This window comes from Pleurodeles waltl, chromosome 7 (genome assembly GCF_031143425.1).
Source record: "Pleurodeles waltl isolate 20211129_DDA chromosome 7, aPleWal1.hap1.20221129, whole genome shotgun sequence".
NCBI lineage: Eukaryota > Metazoa > Chordata > Amphibia > Caudata > Salamandridae > Pleurodeles > Pleurodeles waltl.
Window position 1 is genome coordinate 272,684,712 of NC_090446.1, and position 22,920 is coordinate 272,707,631.

A 22,920-nucleotide genomic window follows, 5' to 3' on the forward strand; every position below is an offset into this window, starting at 1 on the left:
CAATGGGGGGCCTTTTAGGACCTCCCATATGAACCAGGGTTTCAGGGTACCATTACACTGCCCCCTCATATGTAATTTTCCTTAATTTTTCAGGACTTGGAGTCCAAGATCCTGAGCCTGTAATGGCAGCTGTAACATTTATCCTCATGTTGCAGCCAGCCAATCACATTGCTCAGTCTCACTGGATTCCTGCAGGACCAGCCAATCAGAACACTTTATTGTCTGTGGGCCTCCCGCAGGAGACAGGTGCCACCAGATATTGCTATTTGTTTTTTAAAACTTCATTTCGCAACAGCAGCTGAACAGATTTACACCAATTCACGAAAAGCATTCTTTCTGGGCAAAAAGTTTGCTTTCATTCAAATTTGGTGTAATTCTGTTCAGCCACATTGTTGTCCATATTTCCCTGTGGAAATTGCATAAGGAAATAGAGTTTTGGGAACCCGAGTTACTGGGCCCACTTGACGCATCACCCTGAATCATACCAGGAAGGAGTTGACGCTGATGAACTTTTTTCCTAAAGTTTTGCGACGATTCGTCAAACTGTTCCAATGTTATTAGTGAAACAAAAAACACTCTTTCTATGAAAAATCTGACCCAGCTATAGCTACACAGTGGTTATGGCTGTGCTGTGTGAAAAGAAATTTCATTTGCCATTTTAGATCCCATAGGATTCTTTGCTCCTTGTTACAGAAAACATTTTAAAGGTTTTACACTATACTTAACATGAAAATAGAATTTTACTAGAAGTTCCTTTGCTTGGTTTGGTGTAAATAGCTTTTATAGGTTTTGAGAAATTGATTTTTAAAAAATGTTTCCTTTTGAGCATGCAGAGGTTAAATTACAGAGATATGTGGGCCATTGAGGTGCTACGGTTTCCTGTGGACCCAAACTTTTAAAAATAATTAAATGTGATTGGTGAAAGGAGATTTTTCTCCAGCCAGCCATTTGGGGTCTGTGAACCCCACAAAAGGTTCAACAAAGGTCCTCGAGTTAGTCAGGGTTTCAGAGGCCTATGAGAGGGTCTGCAAACCTTTAAAATAAACATTTGAAAAACAGGACCTGGCAAAAACAGGTGAAGTTTAAAAAATGTAGAGAAAAATGTGCAGTATACATCTTTTTACCATCACACAGGGCCTTGAGTGTAGCGGTCAGCAGTCACTTACCCCAGAAGGGTGATTTGCCATATTTATCTTTTTCTTATTATCGTTTTACCAACTCCCTCCGAATCAATACAGGCAGTGTTTCCAACCCTGTACTTTTGTGTGATAACCAAATGCAATCTGGGTGATGTAGTCTTGCTTCCACTGAATTAATACATATTAAATCAATAATTTGGAGGTAGAAACTTCATAAACTGGGCAATTTCCATGATGACCTGGTAGTTTGGTGGTCACCCAAACTTACAGCCAGAATTCTGAGCTTAAAGCAGAAGTGAAACTGGATAACCTGGCTGGAGACTGGTGACAAGAAAAGAACAGACCAAAGCTAGACATCTTCTGGCAAAGTAGGTGAACTTAACTTTTCTTCACGAAAAGTCAAATTCCCTAACTTCGTCTGACTCAACATTTCATATTAATTACCATATAAATGCTCGTAAGATTACAAATTCATGTTGCAGTCACAGACCCTGCAATTCACAAAATCACAAGAATTGTGATCATAGAATGGCTTGAATAGGACAAGTATTTCCGATTCACAAAATTGGTTTACTACCAATTCCAAGTCATAATTAGGAAGGGCTCTCAAAGGAGTTGTGAACAGGTTTGCAAATCAGAAGCTCTCCCCATTGAAGAACCCCCTCTTTGGGAATCATGTGAGGTGATCTGGAGCAGACGGTGTCCCAGGAGATCAGTGGTCAAGGGGTTTGTTCCCAAATGGGATTCTGGTCCCTTCACAGACCATGGGCCTCTTTAAAAACATTTAACAGTTTGGAAAAGCTTACACAAGGTTGGTGGTCTGCTGTTCCTTGCATGCTACCATCCTTGAGTGTGTAACCAATCACGGGGGTCATTATACAGTGGCCTGCGTAGTTAATAGTCATTAGGAATTAGGCAGGTCATTTTACAACTTCCTGCAACTGGACATTTTGTGATGCAATCAATTATTTAGTATATGGGTCGCTTCTTAAAAATTAAATCCTGTCCGCAAACAATTTGCAATTTGTAATCATTTTTGTCAACCAGTCGTTTCGTACATCTTGTTCTCAGATCACAAAATATAAAAAAAGTTCGATCAATTTCTGATGCACTGATTATTGCCCTCTGTTAAGAAAAAAAGATGCTCAAGCAGTTTACACAAACGTTCTCCTCTGAATAACCCTCTCAATGAAAGGCTAACGCTTGCCTCTACCTGATGACACGTTCTGTGTCACAACCTTACTAACATAAATCACACACCTGCGATGTAATGGAAATAGTAACATGGGCCATACACAGGCAAGCAGCCAAATCTGTCATGATTTGAGCGAACATAAAACTTCCCATTACATCTCCAGCCAGCATGAAATTCTCCTTTATCTCTGGCATGCCTTATTACGGAGCAAGCAGAGTTTGCTACCGACTGCTTTAAGCGCACGAGAAAACGCTGCTCCAGTCAAGCGTTAATTCAAATGTTAATGCGTGGATTTTTCATTGAGGACAGCAACCCTTTCCTCTTTAAAATCCTTGCTATCAGTTGGAATGAATGTTAACCATTAATGACAAAAACTAATAAGGCTTTCTTGGCTGTTATCACGGGTAGGCTTGCCATAGCAGACAGTAGAGAAAAATATTGCATTTTACGAGCAGTCTTTGCCAGGCTGCAGTTGATTTTGCTTTAATTCGCTTTCTATTTTCACTTTGTTGTGTTTTTTTCCCCAATTTTCCTACTATGCATATTGTTGATGCGTTTTTTATGCAATATATCAATGTTATTATAGTTGCTTTGTCCAGTATTATTCCAAAACGCTTCTGTTCGGTGTAACGGAATTAATTCGGCTGCCACTACTTTGACAAATACTTCATCCATGGTCATTTCACTGACCTTCATCATGGGCACTACATTGACATCGACATGGCTGTAAACCCCAAATTGCTAGTAAACCTGTTCAGCCGGGCAAGGTAATGACGACAGTCTCTTGAATGACCACAGTATGAATATGAATATGAATAATCTTTATCTGCATGATTATTTGAAAACCTTTGCAAAAACAGAGTACATGAACGTTATTTAATTGAAGACTGCTACAGACTTAAAATCACAGTTCATCATGAGATGCAAAATCGTTCCAAACCATTCCATCACACATTACATAAAGTTTTCTTAGACTATTGTAAATATAAACCCCAGAGAAAATGCTTGTTATAAAGTGCTATACAACTGGGAATCATTAAAAATATGAAGCACAAAATCCTCACATAACATGTTTGTAGCACATTACCTAAGGGTCCCTGAGTCTACTAAGATGATAAAATCAGGGTTCACTGTAAAGTGCTTATTGAAAAAGTATTGTGTAACTGGGGGCCACTATAATAATGGAATGTGGGTTGATTGCAGAACATGAATGAATAAATGTGTAGTGCATAATTGCTGAAAATCATTGCATGCAAAAGTAGAAATAGATGTACGAGGAAATATAAAATAAAACAATGTAAAAACAAAATGTGTAATATTTTTTTTAAAAGGGCTTTAAAATAAGAGTGCAAGTGCCATGCAGTGCATTGCCTACCACCGATCGGAGTCTTCACCTGTGGCGCTGTCCTAAAAATCTGGCACGGCGTCCTGTCTCATAGGAAACTCTATCAGTGCAAAAGTTCCTGTAAGAACAGCCAAGTAAATGCTAGTGCAGCAGGTGGTCGTCCTCTTTGATCTTGATTGGGGTCAGCATTTGGGGGGATGAGTCGGACACTTCACTAGCAATGTTGCTTTGGGTACTGCCCCCCCCTTTTTGATTTCTGCACGTTGGTAGGCATGTGCTAGCAGTAGGGTCTTTCTCATGGTGGTAAAAAAATTCCCAAAGTGGGCCAATTCCATGGGAGTCTCAGCAGTGAATTTGTTTTTAACAGCATCTTTACATGTTCTTAAGCCATATTTAAAAAAAAGAGGTTTTAAAAGTCGGTATCTCTCTGAGGCCAGGCCCGGGCAGCAGCATATAAAGTGACTAATAGATTTGATATGATAGCTGCATAGGATGCATTCCTGAGAGTAACCCCGTGTTGGCTTCCGGCTGCATCTAAATTCCCAGGCAGTTAGTGTTAGGAGCCTTATGTGCAAAATGCTCTGAAAAGCTCGGGCACCCAGGGCTGCTTTCATATACGGCTGGACGTTAGCGGAGCTATACAACTCAGTTAAGCCCACTGCCCCACTAAGTTCCCTAATTGTGGTGTTGTCCTTTTCTCTGGAAATTTGCATGCCATGATCTTTCAATATCTTTTTCAGGTGGTCCTTCGATATTCAGGGGGGTCCAATGAATATGCGGGGACGAGGTCAAAGAATTTCTCAGCTAGCCTGAGATAGATGGACCAGCTACTAGAAGCGTCTTCAAAGATTGCTTTCAGGCAACCCCTCAAACTATCAGAATTTACCCTATAAATGCAGTGAAATAGCTTAATTATGTCAGTTTTGCAATTTATATCCGTGCTTGTTATATTAAATTCTAGGCGAATCCCTGAATGTCTGGTGAATTCGGGGATTTCAAATATCCTTTTGTAAGCTCTCATTTGACAGTTCTCCAGTGTTGTAATTAGCCTGCCAGCATATGCAAGATGGCCGTAAGTAATGTCAGGAAGAATTTTCGCTTTTATAACTCTCCTAATTGATTCTGACGTGGGTGATTGGAGCCCGAGGTGGAGTTTGGCTAGAACATAGGTAGTTCTCTCTGCCATAGTTCTCAGTGCTGTTGCCTGGTGCACTGTATTCTGGGTTTTGGATAGCCACACTCAAAGGTACTGGTACTTTTCTTCCATATCTATTCTTAGGGGGCCAAGTTTCCAGACTCCTTGGTGTTTGTGCGTCTGATGTCTGAACACCATAACCTTGGTTTTTGCTGCGTTTACCTTCAGTGCGTTTTTTTCATTGAAATCAGGCAAAATGGCCAGGCCCCTTTTCAACCCTAATTGAGTCTGGGCAAGCAGGACTAAATTGCCATTGCATATTGGATTATGGGAAGCGCTGTCTTTCCCAGTTTCTGGGGAAATGCATTCACCCTGAGTAGATCCTTGCCAAGGTAGGCCGTATGCAGATTGAAATGGGTTGGATCGATGACTCATGCTTGTTTTAGACCTTTATTGGTGTGTTTTCACATGCGTATTCATGATCTTTACTCAGAGTATGTGACATACTAAGCTGTCAAAAGCCACTCTGTAGTCGATGAAGCACGCAAAAGGAGTTGAGCAGCTGTTTTCAAGGTTTTCTGGCCTGAATATGCGACCGCAAGAACATTGTCTAGGGTGGATGAACATGGTCTAAATCCAGTTTGATGCATTGGTATAATGTTATTTTCAGGGATCCAGTGTTCTGGTTCTTGAAGCAGGATCCTTGCATATGCCTTGCCATCCACATCCAGTAGAGCTATTAGCCTATAGTTTCCCAGGAGGGTGGAATCTCAGTTTTTGAAGATTGGGTACAATATTGAGCCATTCCAGGCTTCTGGGACAACTGAAAGATGTAGGCAGTTGTTAAAAGGGGTGGTCAAGGGGGCAGCCCAGAAGTCTTGGTCATCTCTGAATATGCTCCAAGGGAGGCCATTTGGTCCTGGAGCTCCATCCCGCCTAATGCTGCTAAGGACCATTTTGGTTGATTTAGCGGTGACCGTTAGTGTAGGATTTCATAGGCCGTCTAGATCGAATTGCCACCCCATAGATCCCTGGTCTTCGGTGCATCTTGGATCCACCTAGAGGGAGCCCACATTTTTTTCCCAGTTGCTGCCAGCTATTGCATTGGCCTTACTTGCTGATGCGTGTTCCAACAAGTTAATATAGTCCCAAAACTCTCTACTTTTGTTCGGAGGCAGCAATGCGTATTAACGGATCCAGCATTCTTCGATCTCCTTCTGCTTCAGTTTCCATGTCATTCCCTTGTGGTCTTTCCTCATCTATCTCCTGAGAGTTTCTGGTGCAGGAGATCTGTTTCTTATATAGCTCGTTTCTAGCTGCCTCCACTTTCTTTCACTCTGTATGTATTCCCTTGTTGCGGTGAAGGACCATGCCTTTTGTCTTTTGTTTTCTGTGGCCCCTTGTTGTGCTGAGTAGCTTAGTGAAGCGTGGAAGCTCTTTATCATGTGTGCCCACTGTCCGCCATTGTTGCTTGCCTCACCTTCAAAAATTGATGGTCCGTAGGCCTGCTTCCAAAGATCATATTTTACCTTGTCCTTCTCACTACATTTGATCCTCTTTGTCAGTAGGCATAAATTAGTTACGGATTGCTGGCCATTGGCCGTATTGGACGGTTGTCTCGCTCCTTCAAGGTCTATTTCTATTGTGACAGGGTTGTGGTCACTTTCAGATCTTTCAGTCACCACATAGTTTAGACATCTGTGCCATAAAGCCGGGATCAAAAAAATATAGTCCAGTGTGGAAATATTTTTAAATGTTGGAATGGGTGGGCCCGGCATCGTGGTCTTGGAATGTGCCGACCTCAGTTTGTATTCTTTAAAGAACGTTTCTAGGGCAGATCTCAAGGATTCTTCAGGGAGTCTAGCCACCTGTCCAAGGTGTCAGGTGTTGAAATCTCCAGCGATGCAGAGTTCATGATCCAGATGCTCGTATAAGTATTCCTTTAATGTAGACAGTATTGACTTGAGCTTTGTCTGTTTGGTTTCTCGATTTGGATCTCTATATAAACAGATGTCAGTGTTAGTTTTTTGGTCAGGGCTAGTCCATATATGTTTATTACGTGGACTGGTTGATTTCTCCCAAGGGACTAGTTTCACCCCTAGATCTAATTTGACAGTTGTTACGAGAGCCCCCATGAGTCTTCCGAACAAGTTTTTCTTTTTTGCGGGAATCTGAGTGGTTACAAAACCAGGTATAGTTTGTGGTTCCTTCATTCAAGTTTCCTGGAAGCACAAGATATCTGCATTTTTTAGAAAACCCTAAATGTTAGGGCTGGTAATAAGAGAGACCAGCCCCGCCACATTCCAACTGAGGACCTTGATCGTTGGTTGGTAGGGGTCCGATAGTGTTAAAGATGTATTTTCTTTTTAGTGTTCAGGGCTGTGGGAAGCCAGTCCCAGGCCTGCCTTCCCGTGGTGCTATGATCAATTCTTGCGTTCGGTTGGGGCTCACCAACGTACTTTGTCACCTGTACAGAAATGTTCTTATCTATTGTCAGGGTTTTACCACTGGGGTGCCCCTCAGAGCGCTGAATGATCTTTTGGACTGGCATGTGGCTTGCTTTTTCCTGGTCAGCCCTCGGGGGTAGCGCCCTATTCCTGGTTTGTTGATTTTTATGCCCCTGTCTTCCTGCAGTCCCTCATATTAAAATATTATATCAACCATGCCTTGGGTTGTTCAAGATGTTAATGTGGATTCTCTTGGACAAATCCATGGATATTTGTTGAAATTTACTGTTAAAAGGTCCCCTGAGGTGAGGTTTGATAGTGATTGTATGTGGTGCAATAATCTCAAGATGTGTGACCTATTAAGAGTATCCTAAGGACCCTGTGATGCATATAGGGGAGAGAATATTATTGTTAGCTGTTCATCGGTTTCCTTTAGATTTGTACTGTTTATATTTGAAGACCCTTGGTGCACCCACTCATTCTATAGCCTATCTGTGGTAGTATGTTCACCTATGGTGGTATGTACAGGTATTTGCTGTCTACGCTCTCTGCTCCATGAGTCCACCTGAGCAAGCTCCATTGCTTCTGTGCATACAGTTATTTCTTCTGAGGTTTTGTTGGTCTTCCAGTCGTCTTTCTTCCCCCTAGGCTAGATTCACTGAGATATTCCCCCTTTCTCACTTCCTGTTCCATTCCGAACAGTTGGTTGCAGGGATCTTGTATGGATACTTCCTGGAGTGGATGCCAAGTTGTTCGACTCATCATGACCTCTCTATTATGCCTGTGATTTGGGGGCATTGTTATTTACGTACAAGGGGGTCCCTACTCCCTTGGACCATGAGATGCTCCTCCTGATATCTGGGTCCTGCTGATGTGTCGAGGGGGGCTGCTTCTTATTGGCAGCCCCTTCTATGGGGACGTCACCTCCCTCAACCATGGCCAACTGCTCTAGGCCCATCATGAATTCTATTTCACTGGTCAGTGAAGCTACTTGTTCTCTTATTGGGATTAAGTTGTCCTTTAGTGTTGTGTGATCTTTGCCATTAGAGAGCACTTGGTCAGTGTCCACTTTGTGTTCTATGGGCCAACGTTGTGGCTGTCCTCCATGTTTTTGTCCTTAGGAGACTTTTTCTTTCCTTCCCCAGCCTGATTGGTTATTATACTAATATGTGCCTGAGCGCGGGTTTCATGTGTCACACTTGGTTGCGATCTCTGCAGGAAGATTGGGTAGGTCTCGATCTGCTCAGATACCTGCTGATGATTCCCAACGCAGCTCTGTCTGTTGTTTTGTGGCTTTAAGTGTTTTTTATTTAACTCCTTTTTCTGTTGTCTTGTTAGCTGTGGTTGGTGCCTAATCCTGGGATCCTGCTCACATGGTGACTTGTGATTTACGTCTAGGTCTTGCTTCTATGCTGTTTCCAGGTGCATTTGTAACTACAGAGAGTTGCAGTTTTGGGAGTTTAGCTGTTTGCTGCATATTATTTGGTTCTGTCTCCCTACTTCCATCTTCCCCTTCTGGAAGAACCGTAGGACCCCCTTTGTAGGATGATTCAGTAGGCCCTGTCTCTTGCTGTTTTTACACTGCCCATTTGCCAGTTGTTTTTTTTATTGTTTACGGTGTCTGCTTTACAGTGCTGGATAATACTGGTTAGTAAGTCTGGCAGGGCCGCTAGTGTATCTATTATTTTGTCATTTTGTGACCATTCCACTGCCATATCCTCTTTCTATCTGTAATTCCAGTTGTCTAGTTTCCCACAAAGCGAGTTCAGTTTGCTGTCTAAAGTTAGTATGCTTTGGGATAGCATGTGGGTTAATTCTAGATGGATCTCCATTTTGTGTGACTGCCAGGTTAAGGCTTTAACTGCAGCTAGGAGGGAAGCATAGATCATCTCTATGATGTAATCTGATCCGTCCACTTGTCTTATTTCCTTGTTGGGGAGATTTGGGGGGGGTCCTCTCTCGTGGCCTCCTCCTGGGGCCCCTTGGTCCCTTTCCCGGTACATGGTACTCCCATTTTTGCTTCTCGCAATGGCCAACCGTCTTGCTCTATTCTGGTTAGCTGCTCCCATAGAGCTTCCATTAAGGCTTGTAGTGGAGTGGAGCAGGATCATCCATTGTCTATTAATTCATTTGCCTGAACCTCCTCTGTTTGTGATCAAGCCTGCTGATGGATCTCTACCACTGTTTCCCAATTGTTATCACTTGGAGGTTCCAGCTTCCTCCTTTCCAGTTTGACTCTCGCTATGGTCGGTGCTGGTCCTGCTGGTTCTACACCCTCAAGTTCGCGCTTAGTTCTCACAAGGCACATGTTGCTTCCATTAGCTCTCTCCCGAATCTTGTTTTTATCATTGGGACTATTCCAGCTCTCTTCCAGTGTAGTGTCTGCCAATTCTACCAACTCCCCAATTATTAAGGAGTCCATGCCAAAGCTTGTCGCACTGCTGGAGGAGTCCTTTTCCTGCTACTGTTTTCATTTCTGATCTATTTGTGTTGACCTTATCACTGGGACAGGCTCCAGTATCGGGGATGGAAGAATGACTTGCGCCTGTGGTGCAGGGTCATCCATAAGTTGAGCGGGTTCTTCTCCTTCTCCTACCCCGCTCCTTGCTCTTGTGAGGTAATTGTGGATATAGATTTTCTTGGAGCTTTGAACCTTCCGCCTAAGAGCAATCTTGAGATCCTTCAGAGCTTTGTTCTCCTCTATTGGCGGCTGACCTGCCGTGGCGCCTAGTTTTTTGTCATCTCCCTCATGGTGCTTCATTCCTATTGGTGCTTGGGTGCTTGCGATACATCTAGTTGAACTTCGGGAACTGCAGAGAGGGGTGCCACTTGATTGCAATGCAGGGACCGCATGTGCTGCACAGGCTACACGGATCGAGTGCCGTCACACCCGTCCTAGTGATGGGGGGGGCGTGAGCACGCTATCCTCCAAGGCCTGTTATTGCCTTCTCGAGCTTTTCGGCCTGTTATTGTTTCCTGTTTTACTCAAACTTTTATGCCCTTTACCCTTTGCTTGGGCTGCAGTCTCAGACACAGTCTCAATCTTGGTCTCGGACGTTAGTTGCAGATACTAGGGTTCTGTTGTCGCTGGTATCAGCTGCCCTTGCCCCCCATGATGATCTTTGTGACATTGTGTTTGGCAGGGGGCTAGGTAGAGTCCCTTCTCAAAATCATTAGACGAAGCTAGGCTATAGGGGTCTGACTGACCCTCTAGTTGGCCCCTGCTTAGCCAACATATCAGTGTTTCAGACTCTTTCAGTCTCTTTCACAGGCAGGCAGGCATGCAAGGATGTTAGTAGGCGCGAATGTACAAGATGAGAATGCAGAGATGAGTACGCAGTCCAGGAACTCACTGCATCTCACCGTGTCACACCGAGGCTCTGAGGGCAACCTCACCGTCGCTTTACGTAGTTGCCTCAGTGCTGCCCTTACACTGCTCTACACGCTCGCTTTGCGCGAGCCTCTGACCTTTTCGATTCCCAGCATCCGGCTCTCTGACAACGGTGTGCGAAGAGTCGGGGCATTGAGGTCGTTGGTCATAGAATGTGCTCCGGCGTCCTTTGTCTGACGCCCTTCGTCCTGCTTGCTGCCCCACCTCCAGCTACGTCCAGCTATGTCCGCTACATCAAACAGGGACCATCCATTGAGTACTATGCCCAAGCTGTGTTTATTGTGTATTTCCAATGGACTCCGGGCGGAATCTACCTGCCCCTGGTTAATGAGGCAGGTTCAGTAAATGCAGATTCTGGCTGCAATCCAGATGCAGGTGGCAGTAAGTTGGCTCATATTGGCTGCCCAAAGGAAGGAGGAATCATCATAGTCCCAGGAATATGTAGGAGATGCTCCCCCAGGATGTCCCCGTACCCAAATATCATGGTCATTGCGTAGCCAGATTGACAGATGACTTGATCCTAGCGCTTAGAAGCGGCAGATGGCCATAGTAGAAAACATACATTTGCAATGCTATAGGTCTTGTTTGCACTGCTGCTGCCTTTGATGTATATGCTTTGCGTGAAAGGGAAGCTTGCATTGCTGCTTTGCTGTATCTGCTGTGTGTAAGGGAAGCTTGCACTGCTGCTGCTTTGCTGTATCTGCTCTGTGTGTAAGGGAAGCTTGCATTGCTGCTGTGCTGTATTTGCTGTGTGAGAGGGAAGCTTCAACTGATGCTGCCTGTGCTGTATCGCCTGGGTGAGGGGAGCTTGCAATGCTGCTGTGATGTATCTGCTGAGTGTGAGGGAAGCTTGCACTGCTGCTTCCTGTGCTGTGTCTGCTGTGTGAGGGAAGCTTGCATTGCTGCTGTGCTATATATGTTGTGTGCTAGAGAACCTTGCACTGCTTCTGCCTGTACTGGTCTGCTCTGTTTGTGAGGGAAGCTTGCACTACTGCTGCTGTGCTGTATCTGTTGTGTGTGAGGGAAGCTTGCAATGCACCTTCTCTGTGAGGGAGCATGCACTGCTGCCTGGTGAGGGAAGCATGCACTGCTGCTGCCCGTATTGTATCTGCTTTGTGTGAGGGAAACTTGCAGGGTACAGTCTCTGTGAGGGAAGCTTGCATTGTACCTTCTACGTGAGAGAAGCTTGCATTGTATCTTATCAGTTCCTAACTAAAATACCTATCCCTCTCTAACTTCATTTCTATCTATTCTATGCTGCTCTCACCCATATATATTCACCATGCCACATGTTTCCACTACACAAATACACTCCATACACCCAAATTTCACACTGCACAATTGCACAAGTAATTCAAATGAAAAAAACACAAATTTCTGCTCCACACCACATACACCCCCTACACTCCAAACCAAAACACATAAATAAGATATTATCATTTACAACACCAATAGCTTGCACTCTAACAAACGAGATACCTAATGCACTGCAAATGCTTGTTATCACTTATCGCGATATTCGGTAAATTTCAGCAGCCCGTTTCAAAACCCTCTTTTCACCCCAAAAAGTATGTCTTAGTGTCAAGAACGCTGTTTCTTCCTCCAGACAGTTCTTCTCAGCGTCTGCCCACTCAAACAGGATGGCGCTGTGCCATCAATTATAGAAAGCATATGGTTTTATTTCTCTTCTTTATATATATTGTATTGCTTCGGACTCAAGCTATTTGTTTTTTTGCAGCCATTGCAATATAATGAAGAAATGGATCAATTAACTGTGGGTGTCAGGTTCACCCATGAAGCCCCTCTGTGCAGCGGGATCTGGTTCTCATCTGGCTTGGAGCGGCCCTTTGGCAGCAGGTGCTGTTGTCGCAACCGGGGTGCCCCCATCGATGCCCTGGGGAGTTCATTTATAGGCAGGGCTACAGTCCTACATTCCCAGACACAGTGCTGCTTCCACCACCATTTTACAGTGAGCGAGCCCCTGTCCATCTCAGACCAGTGCACTAAACAGCGTCAGGGCCCTGTCTGATGCATGATGGACACCCTACACCCTCAGTAGAGGGATGCCATGGGAAGGGGGATGGCACACCCCTAAGACTGAGAATGTGCCAAAGTGGCCACCCGCACAACAGAAGGAACTCAGTGTACCCCATAATAAGCAAAAAGTGCCTGGATGGAGGGAGCAGAGGCCATAATTAATACCTCTGGGACTGTATTTACATTCTACTTAAGGACCTCAGTTATCCACCAACAATGTAAATGTCAGGCCGATTACATCTAGCCTGCAGCCAATGGTCATTTTACAACTCAAAATATTGTTTAACAAGGGGCAAGGTTTATCACACGGAAAGACGTCATGGGCTAACAGTCCTTATCTGCCACTCCTATCTAGGTAACCTCAAAAGCCATGAAGGATTGTGGGATACGTGAGAAAACTGCTGATACCACTGACGAGAAAATGGCTGCAATCCACTTGGGTCTGAAAAAAACCTTTTTGAGTAACTATTCAAAATGTGGGTGAGTAAAAAGTTCAATTTAAGGTTGGAATTTCTGAAGGCGAAATTAGAATCTTAGCAATTGCACACTTACTTCTAAGGTCGATATGCAGCTCTCAAATGCGAGTGTTCCTATAATTTAAGCACCCAAAAAGTCAAAACACTGGCTGTTCACAAACGTTTTTCGTGATCACGTTCACCACAGAAAAAACAAGCATTTGCAAAGCAATAGGTTTTGCACGTTTTGAACAATTTAATTTTAATCTTTTGGCAACAGCGTCCACAAGCAAAAGCAAAACAAGCATTTGCAATGCAATAGGGTCTCGCATTTCTCAAAGTTACAGCAATTAGCAGTTGTAAACTCCCAACCGGACTTTTCTTGCCACATTAAATGGAAAAAACAGCACGATCGTGCTGCTACAGTTCACTCATACTGACAGTTGAAGACGGCATGCAGGTAGAACAAAAAAAAAGAAAGAGTGCGATCGCGCTGCTACAGTTCACTCATAGTGAAACCTATCGGCAAAAGTGCAATTATACACGGAACCGGCAAAAGTGCAATTTACTGTGTAACAGGGTTGATGTCATGCAAAGCTCTGGACTTCTGCCAAGCGAGATCGGGCTGCGAAAAAAAGATAAAAAGTAGTCCACAAACCTGGCAGGAAACAGCGAGCCTCGCATGTTTTCAGCACTTGGTCGCTGAGCTCGAGGAGGGCTAACCACCGGAAAAGGCATGATGTATGCATGCCTTCCACTAATGAAAGCAAGCAGATTTTGAAAGACAAGCCCACAAACCAATGAAAGACACTGACATAACATGGACGGGGCTCCGAGCCCTTTTCTATCTACTAAAGCGTCTCGCAAGCAAAACGCATGTGCAATCGCATGCGACGCAGGCTCGACCCTAAAAAGCTTTAATGAAGTTAGCAGAGCAGAATGAAGATTTATGGCCCCCAATAGAGATAAGCAATGTCCTGTGTGCCATATCGTGGGTGCTGGAATGGAAGAGCCCTGGAGAGAGAGAGACTGAGACTCTCAGTGATGCGATGCAAGGGCATATGGGGCCTGATTACAACCCTGGAGGAAGGTGTTAATCCGTCCCAAATGTGACGGATATACCACCAGTCGTATTACAAGTCCATTATATCCTATGGAACTCGTAATACGGCTGGTGGTAAATCCGTCACATTTGGGATGGATTAACACCTCCTCCAAAGTTGTCATCAGGCCCATGGTGTTTTCATTTAGTAAAATAAGCTTATTTGAAGATGTGTTTATTTAGTAAAAGAAGCTTATTAGTAAAATAAGCTTTTTTTAGGAGCAGGGTAGAGGACAGCACTGGAATAAAGCCAAAACAAATGTCAGGGACATGGGAGAAGGTGGGAGGAAGGGAATGCTGCAATAAAACGCAGGCAGCTACCAGCCTATAAGGGAGCACCAAATAAATGCCAAAATAGTCCCTCACAGCAAAAAATAAAGTAACCAAAGTGAAAAGATAAATTACTAGGTTACTGCTCTGAAACAGAAAAAAGAGGAAGAAAAAGGCAGAGCTGGCCACTAGCGATCAAAAATTTTTAAAGGGCAGGGCAACCGACAAATGCAATTGCTTTAACCGAGATTATAAGTATACTAAAAGTATACACCAGGTGAGACGCTAAAGCTCGACATCAAAAGAGGCAGCAGCTGTAATGTTAAGTAGAAGTCATACAGCCACTTGCTTACTGGCAAGTCTGGAGAATAGATTTGTACATAGTATAACTGGTTAATGAACTAAGGGGCATTTTTCAGAGCCCCTTTAGCCACCTTAGCATAATTATTTTTACGCTAAGGTGGCATTAAGGTGCCTTTTACCTGCACCATATTTACAAAGTGGTGCAATGCATACATTGCGCCACTTTGTAACTCCTTACACCACATTTATAATACAGCGCAACAAGGAGGTCAATAGCACAATAGCTTCAAACTTTTGGACGCTATTGTGGTTCTTTGCTACACTCGCTTCAAAAACTTGGACGCTAGCGTAGCAAAGTGCAAGGAGGCCCATAGGTTTCTATGGGGTTGTCATTTTATCGCCTGCTCTGAGAAGGCATTAATAATAGTTTAATTTCACCGCAACATTTTTGTGGGCCTTGCAGTGCCGGAACATCCCCTTGCATACATTATGCCTGTCGCAGGCATGATGTGGTGCAAGAGGTTACAAAGTGGTGCAATGCATGTATTGAGCCACTTTGTAAATATGGCGCAGTGAAAAGGCCACCTTAGCGTAAAAAAATGATGCTAGGGCGGTGCAAGGGGCTCTAACATGCTCCTAACTGTGCTGCAGTGCTTAATACAAAGCAAAAGATTTAATGGGAGCAATTACGCGAGGAAAAGTCTGCAGTATCTCAATGCAGAAAAGAAGATAGACATAAGGTTTCTTTACAGAAAGGCTCTCCTGAATTTTCTGTTAGAACAGTGTTAACGCTGACTTTTTACTAATGAATAGTTATGCATTCTGAGCACTGAATTTGCATAGAAAATGACTTAGGGGGTCATTACGACCCTGGCGGTCGGCGGAGAAGCAGCGGTCTTACCGCCAACAGGCTGCCGGTAAAACTTTTGGAATTATGACCATGGCGGTTACCGCCATGGTCATCCGCCACTTCTCTGTTCCGACCGCCAGGGTGGAGACGACCGCTGGGCTGGAGACTAGGGTCTCCAGCCCGGCGGCCGTCACAATACTCCCGGCGGTATCATGACCCGGCTGACCGCCATGGATTTCATGGGGTTTGAAACCGCCATGAAATCCATGGCGGTAAGCACTCTCAGTGCCAGGAAATTCCTTCCCTGGCACTGATAGGGGTCTCCCCCACCCCCCACCCTGAGTCCTTCCCCTACACCCCCCCACCACCCCTGCCACCCCCAAAGGTAGCAGGACCCCCTCCCCACCCCGACCCCTAACATTACTTTACACATACACACCCGACACGCACGCAGGCACCACCAACACACATACCCGCACACACATCAACATACATGCCAACAGCCACACACACAGTCATACGCACACACCCACATTCAGACATACACGCACACATCCATACAGACATACATACAGACATACACGCACTCATTTCCAAACACACAACACCCTCGCATTCATACACGCACTCACACACCCCCTCTACATACACACACGCACACACCCATGCACGCACACAACACACAACACCCCCCACTCCCTCCCCTAACGGACAATCAACTTACCTGGTTGGTTGATCCTCCGGGAGGGGACAGGATCCATGGGGGCTGCTCCACCGCCACCACACCGTCAACAGAACACCGCCACGCCGAATCACAGGACGTGATTCGGTGGGCGGTGTTCTGTTGACATGGCGGTGGAGGTGGAGCAACCTCCACTTCCCCACCGCCCACCAGTATGGCTGCTGGCGGCTCTCCGTCCGAAAAAGGACAGAGGGCTGTCAGCAGTCATAATACGCCGAGCGGAAAACCACCACCACTGGCGGTTTTCAGCACGGCGGTCCCTCTGCGGTCTTGGCAAAAGACCACTGAGGTCAAAATGACCCCCTATATGTATAAAAATAATACATCGAAAAAATAATACACACATTTGAAAATGTGCCTACTTGAGTGACTGCCAATAATCACGAAGTGTACTTATTAACTGCTTACTAATGTAAAATGTTGAGCTAGTGTTTGGATTACTACAGTAGTATATCATATTAAAGGTTATATATTCTGTACTTGTTTTATTAATCATAAGCCTTACTTTAGCGAGGTCTTGGGCCTAGTTGCACGGCCTCACATCAAGGTGCATAGCTTAGGAGAATTATAAAATGGCTGCCTAGAGAATTATTTGTGATTTTCCATTGCATACACCGAATGTTAGTAACTATAATTCATTCCCATGAGAACTTCTTCCTAGAATATGTTGTACTAGCTAGGGATACATTGTATAACTTATTGTGTTAAAGACGACCTTCCCAGGAGAGGACAATGGATGCACTGACTGGAGTATAAGCTGATTCAAATGTGTTACCTGATGAGCCCAGTGAAGGGAACAGGAGAAGCGAAGCCAATCATCGACATTAGAACAGTGGCCTAGTAAATTCTTTGATTTGGGGGTTCTACTTTCATTGGAGTAACCATACGATTCTTTGACCAGTAGCAACGTGGGAGGTAGTCTTAGGGAATCTAACTTAGCCAGACTGCTCTGAGAGGAGATTCCCCATTCTCCCCATTCTTTTGAGTGTTTAGATGTTATTATTTCTGAACTGCATGAAGAAACTTTGCTTTCTTGAACTTTAATGCTGAATTATGATGCATGGCTGACCGAACCGATGTTCAGTTGACGAAGACTGTCACAGCTTGCTGATCCATACTGAGGCAAGGTGTAAGACAATGTTACAGATTGCTATGTCTATTTGCTTTTGTCCCTAGGTACCAACCACTAACTTTGGCAAAGCCATAGTTAGATGTTTTTCCAAATTTGTGTTGACTAAAATTGTTTTGCATGAAGTCCAAACATACTATTCTAATCAGAAAAATTTATGACGATATTCACTTATGACACTCGCTATCTGTGATAACATGTTGATGTCTTTTCTTTGCTGAATCTAAATGTATGCCATTTCACTTACCCAGTTATTCTTGTTATTGATCTGTATAGTAACCTTAGAATGTGTAGTGGTCCACGCCTTGATTAAATTGTGATTCTTTAGGAGATTTGGGCAGCCAGTATTGTTTCTGTATGCTTATCATTTGATTTTGAGACTATGTTACGTGATATTAGTATTGTTAATATGGGGAAATAAACATTCTAACTTTTACATAAAGGTGTGGTTTTTCATGATCAATAGGTCATGGTGTGTGGAAATTACTGACTCTTATGATTATTGATGCTATTGATTGTCATTGCTATTGATTTGTATGGGTACGGAGTTTCATGGTGGGAACTACTCAAAGCTCAGTCAAAAGGCCCATCGACCTACAAATGCGTCCCCATATAAATTAAAGTAAATTAACCAAATAAGGTCAGACGTGCTAACAGAGATGGCAGCAGAGTATGATGGTTAGTCTCCTTGAGAGCCCATCATAGAGGCCCAGTACACGAGTGGCCCGTAAATGAGAAAATTTACAGAAAGTTAAAGTTTTTCAGATTTGATGAAGTGGAGAGGAAATGTGCCCCTAAGTACTTAGAATGATTTTCCAAAACCTTGGAGCTTGCCAATGATTGTTTGAGGATGTTTCTGGCATTATAGTGACAGTGTGAATAAAGTAGGTTTTGTGCTTGCACAGCTTATGCAAATCGCAGGTGAACTGTGATGTTTATGAGGGTTAGGGAGTTTGCGTACTCCAAATGAAGTTGTAGAAAGAGTGTGTGTAGTCCGAAGTGTGAGAGTAGGGAAGTGTTTGAACTTCACATGTGTGTGGTGCTTTGTGCTCAAAGATTGCCCATGTGGTTTTTGGTATACGGATCCTGCGTGGTCTGAGATTCCGGAGTATATTGAAATGTGTATGAGACACTTGGTTTTTGTTGGAATTTGTCTGGTTTAATAGGTCGATTGGGTGTGGGAAACAAGTCAGAGTGGTAGTCAAAATGAACAAAAGATTTTTTTCAACTGAGATCTGACGAGACACCTGTGAGTGTGATGTCATTGGAGCCGCTCAGGGATACGTAGGTGAGTGTGAAGGGTCGCGCATGGATTGGCGGACAACTGTGAAGCGCAATTGTTTGAGAAGGTCGGTGAAAAGGATTCTGGGATTAAAAATCACTTCCCAATTTGATTTAGAATAACATAAAGGTCTCAGAAAGGAACATTTTCATAGCTTTAAAGAGTGCCATAAGGGGAGATACGTACATTACAACAAGTATAGGAGATATTGCACCGCCAGAAGGTACACCAGCTTACATTAGTAACCAGACAGCAACAGCAACAGAAGTTTGAGAGGAGGATGAGAAAGGCAGAAAAGACACTAGCAGAGGCTAGATGGGACAGTGATCATAAATGTTGGAGAATGTTGGAGAACCGAGACTTTACAGGGGATTAAATTGTTTCCTGCAATTACACAGGACAGCGAGAGAGAAGGAAGGAAAGCCACCAGGAAGACAAACAGAATCCCTTCCGAGAGTAGGGAGTGGAGATCAAAAGAGTCTAGGAGATCTTTTACACTCGAGGAAGACTCAGATGATGATGAGCTTATTTTACAATTATTGAGAAATAGTCCCCCACCAAATGCAGCACAAGAGAGCGGTCCGAACACCAGTGTAAACCCTTTAGCACCGACATCGGTCAACATGACAAGGAGTCCAGTGCAGATTAATCCTAGCATGACACAAAGCCCAATGCAGAGCAGTTTTAACTTGCCTACTACATTGACAGCTCAAAATCAGATGCCACAGTTGAATGTCCTGAGAATTTACCCTGATGCATCCATTTTGGAAATTGCCACCAACTTAATAGTGACAACAGGTCAGGTTTTCCCGAAACCTACATTGGTTCAGACAGAACCAACTCTACTTTTACTGCCTCAAGTGCAGCCACAAGCAAAGCCAAAGTACACTCCTATAACGGGGACACAGATAGATATGTCTGTACTGATGAACCAGAATATGGGGATTATACACCCACAGAACCTGAGTGTCACACCAAGCCCAGACTCAGACACTCTATCTGTACCTGTCACCATTGGCCCAATTGTATCTTTGTTTGCACAGGAGAATAAGAGTACAAATGGACAGGGAGTCCTGAGTCAGAATTCAATGAGGGGAGAACTCAAAGGAGGTGCCAGAATAGTCTCTCCTGTGGGACAGACCTTTGACGGAACAAGAGCATTGCTAGACCGTAGCCCGTTTGGAGTTCCTCCGAATACTGGAACAGGGTCAAACATTAGTCAGAGCCTGAAATTAATGATACCACAGTCTCTAAATCTAGTTTTACAGCCATTGTCAAATAATCAGCCCAACATCATTTTGTTGCAAGGTTTGACTGCCCAACAAATGATTGAATGGTTAGACAAGCTGAATACCCCACAGAGTGCTCCTAGGGGAGAGGAGTACTTGAACTATACATGACTAGGGATGGAACCGGGTGAGCTAATTGAAGGAACTATGGGTGTGAACAGACTTGAATCTTAAACCAAAACAGAATTGAGGTACTTGTGTCCAAAAATTACCAGAGAGGCGAGCAAGGTACATCAAACACTAGCAGACTTAGCAGAGAAATATGGCATAGAGATAGAGAAAACAAAACTGTCAACATCAGGACAGTGCACGCTCTACGGGCGACGTAATGCAAAAAGCCAATCCTTATACAATGTAATAATTCATGCATTGTGTGTTTATGCAGTATGTTAACCTTTTGCATTGCAGAGATTTATCTTGAAATGTCATAAATGCAGTTTGCAATGTTTTTTTCATTTTCAAGGCTTTGCTGCAGGATTACAGAAAGTGGTTAGGGTGTGGTCCCTATTCCGAGCCCTTCTAGAATCCTTTCCTGCAGTCTGGCTGGGTGTGGCACGTGGGTGGGGTCTGGGTCTATTTAAGAGACCCAGCCCAGTTCCACGTGCTTACTATTCAGAGGAACCGGTGCAGAGCAGCTGCATTTTCCTGAGCTCCTGTTCCAGAGGCCTACCTAGGCTTTTCCAGGCCCTGTCCTCATTATCTTGGTGATCCTCAAGCAGGGCGGTAAGGCGGAGGTCAGGTTAGACCCCCGACTCCGTTTTCAGAAATATTTGAGTTTTGGGTCTTTTGGTTAATCGTGTGTGCAATGGTTTTCTTGGCTGTGCGATCATCTCATGGCATTTGTATTTTATTTACGAATCGGCAACAGAGTGCGCGATTCATTCTAGGCATTTAACTCTTGCAGTACAGATCGGCAGAGTGCGTGATCATTTCATGGCATTTAACCCTTGCAGTACTGATCGGCAGAGTGCGTGATCATTTCAGGCCTTTTCGTCTAGCTGTACAATCTAGCATTAAGGTGTGCAGAAGTTTCTAGACAATTGACTCTTGAAACCCAAAACCAAAAAGAGTGATCTTTAATGTTCAGAGTATTCTTGAAACTCAGAATGAACAGAGTGTTATTCCATGTTCAGAGTATCCTTGAAACCTAGATTAAACAGAGTTAGTCAATGTTCAGAGTATTATTGAAACCCAGACTCAACAGAGTGTTATTCAATGTTCAGAGCATTCTTGAAACCTAGATTAAACAGAGTATTATTCAGTGTTCATAGTATTCTTGAAACCCAGATCCAACAGAGTGTTATTCACTGTTCAGAGCATGAGATGGTATTCTAAAAACGCTCATATGAAAGTTTGCATAATCCTTCTTTATTTTCCAGGTACCCAAAGCTAATAAGGTCATGTTATAGACAAGCTCTTGATCATTCATGTTATCAGTATATAAATATTTGGAACAAAGTTTATGAAAGTCAATGAATGTGAATAATCTTGCTATTGTGTTCTTAACTCTTGCTTTCACAGGTCTCCTTCCCCGCTGTTCCCAACCTAAAACCCCATCCCCGCTTGGCCATTCGTTAACTCTGTGCTCTGATAGCTAGTAGAGTTTGGAGCTGCCAAGAGATGGACATACTGGGAGCAGATGCAAGCGCCGAGGATCTGGTCTCCCTGACAGAATAGTGAGCCCACAAATTTTTAATCCTCCTGGTTTGCGCTAGGTTCTCACTATGGCCCAATGGGAAGAGTTACTTCAGGTAGTTATGCAGCTCCAATTAGATGTAATTGAAACTAAAAACATAGCAGCCAATCTAGCAGAAAGGATGGATCAGTTACAAAACAGAGTGGGAAAGATGGAGCAAAGTCCTTTGGGTACGGGTGGGCTTAATCCTTCAACTAACAGTTCACTCACAGTTCCCACACCCATTCCTTTGGCTCCCCCAGAAAGGTTTTCAGGTGATCCTCAGAAAGCCCAATCCTTTTTGACTCAAGTAGAATTGCATTTTACATGTCAACCAAACACCTTCCCTGATACCCAATCCAGGATGGCCTTCCTGCTATCCTATTTGACTGGAGACGCGGCCACCTGGGCAATCCCTCTTGTGCGTAAAGACAGTCTCCTGCTTTATAATTGGAGAAACTTTGTCCGGGAATTTGAAAGAGTGTTTGATCGAAGAACAGTTACTCTGTCCGCATATCGAGAACTGCTAGATGTGCGACAAGGCAATAAAGACCTAGGAGCCAGATGTAGTCAACTCCAATTTTGCGACTTGCAAATTGCGACTCTTACCGACTCGCAATTTGCAACTCGCAAAATTGTATACAGAAAGGTGTCTCAGACACCTTCTGCGACTCGCTATGGGGTCGCAAAGACCCACCTCATCAATATTCATGAGGTGGGTCGCAGTTTGCGACCCCGTAGCGAGTCCCTGCACTCACAGGGATGGTGGCCTGCTGTAGACAGCAGACCTCCATGTCTGTAACTGCTTTGTCAATAAAGCAGTTTTTTTTTTAATTTCGCAGCCCGTTTTCCTTAAAGGAAAACGAGCTGCAAAATGAAAACTAAACCGAAACCATTTGGTTTAGTTTTTTTCAGAGTAGGCAGTGGTCCATAGGACCACTGCCTGCTCTGAAAAGATATTTTTTTTGGCATTCACAAAGGGGAAGGGGTCCCTTAGGGACCCCCTCCCTTTTGCGAATGAGTTACCACCAGTGTGACACTGGTGGTAACTGCGAGTTGGTTTGCGACCGCATTCACGGTCACAAAGCAACTCTGAATGGCGATGCGGTCGCAAATAGGATGGGAACACCCCTT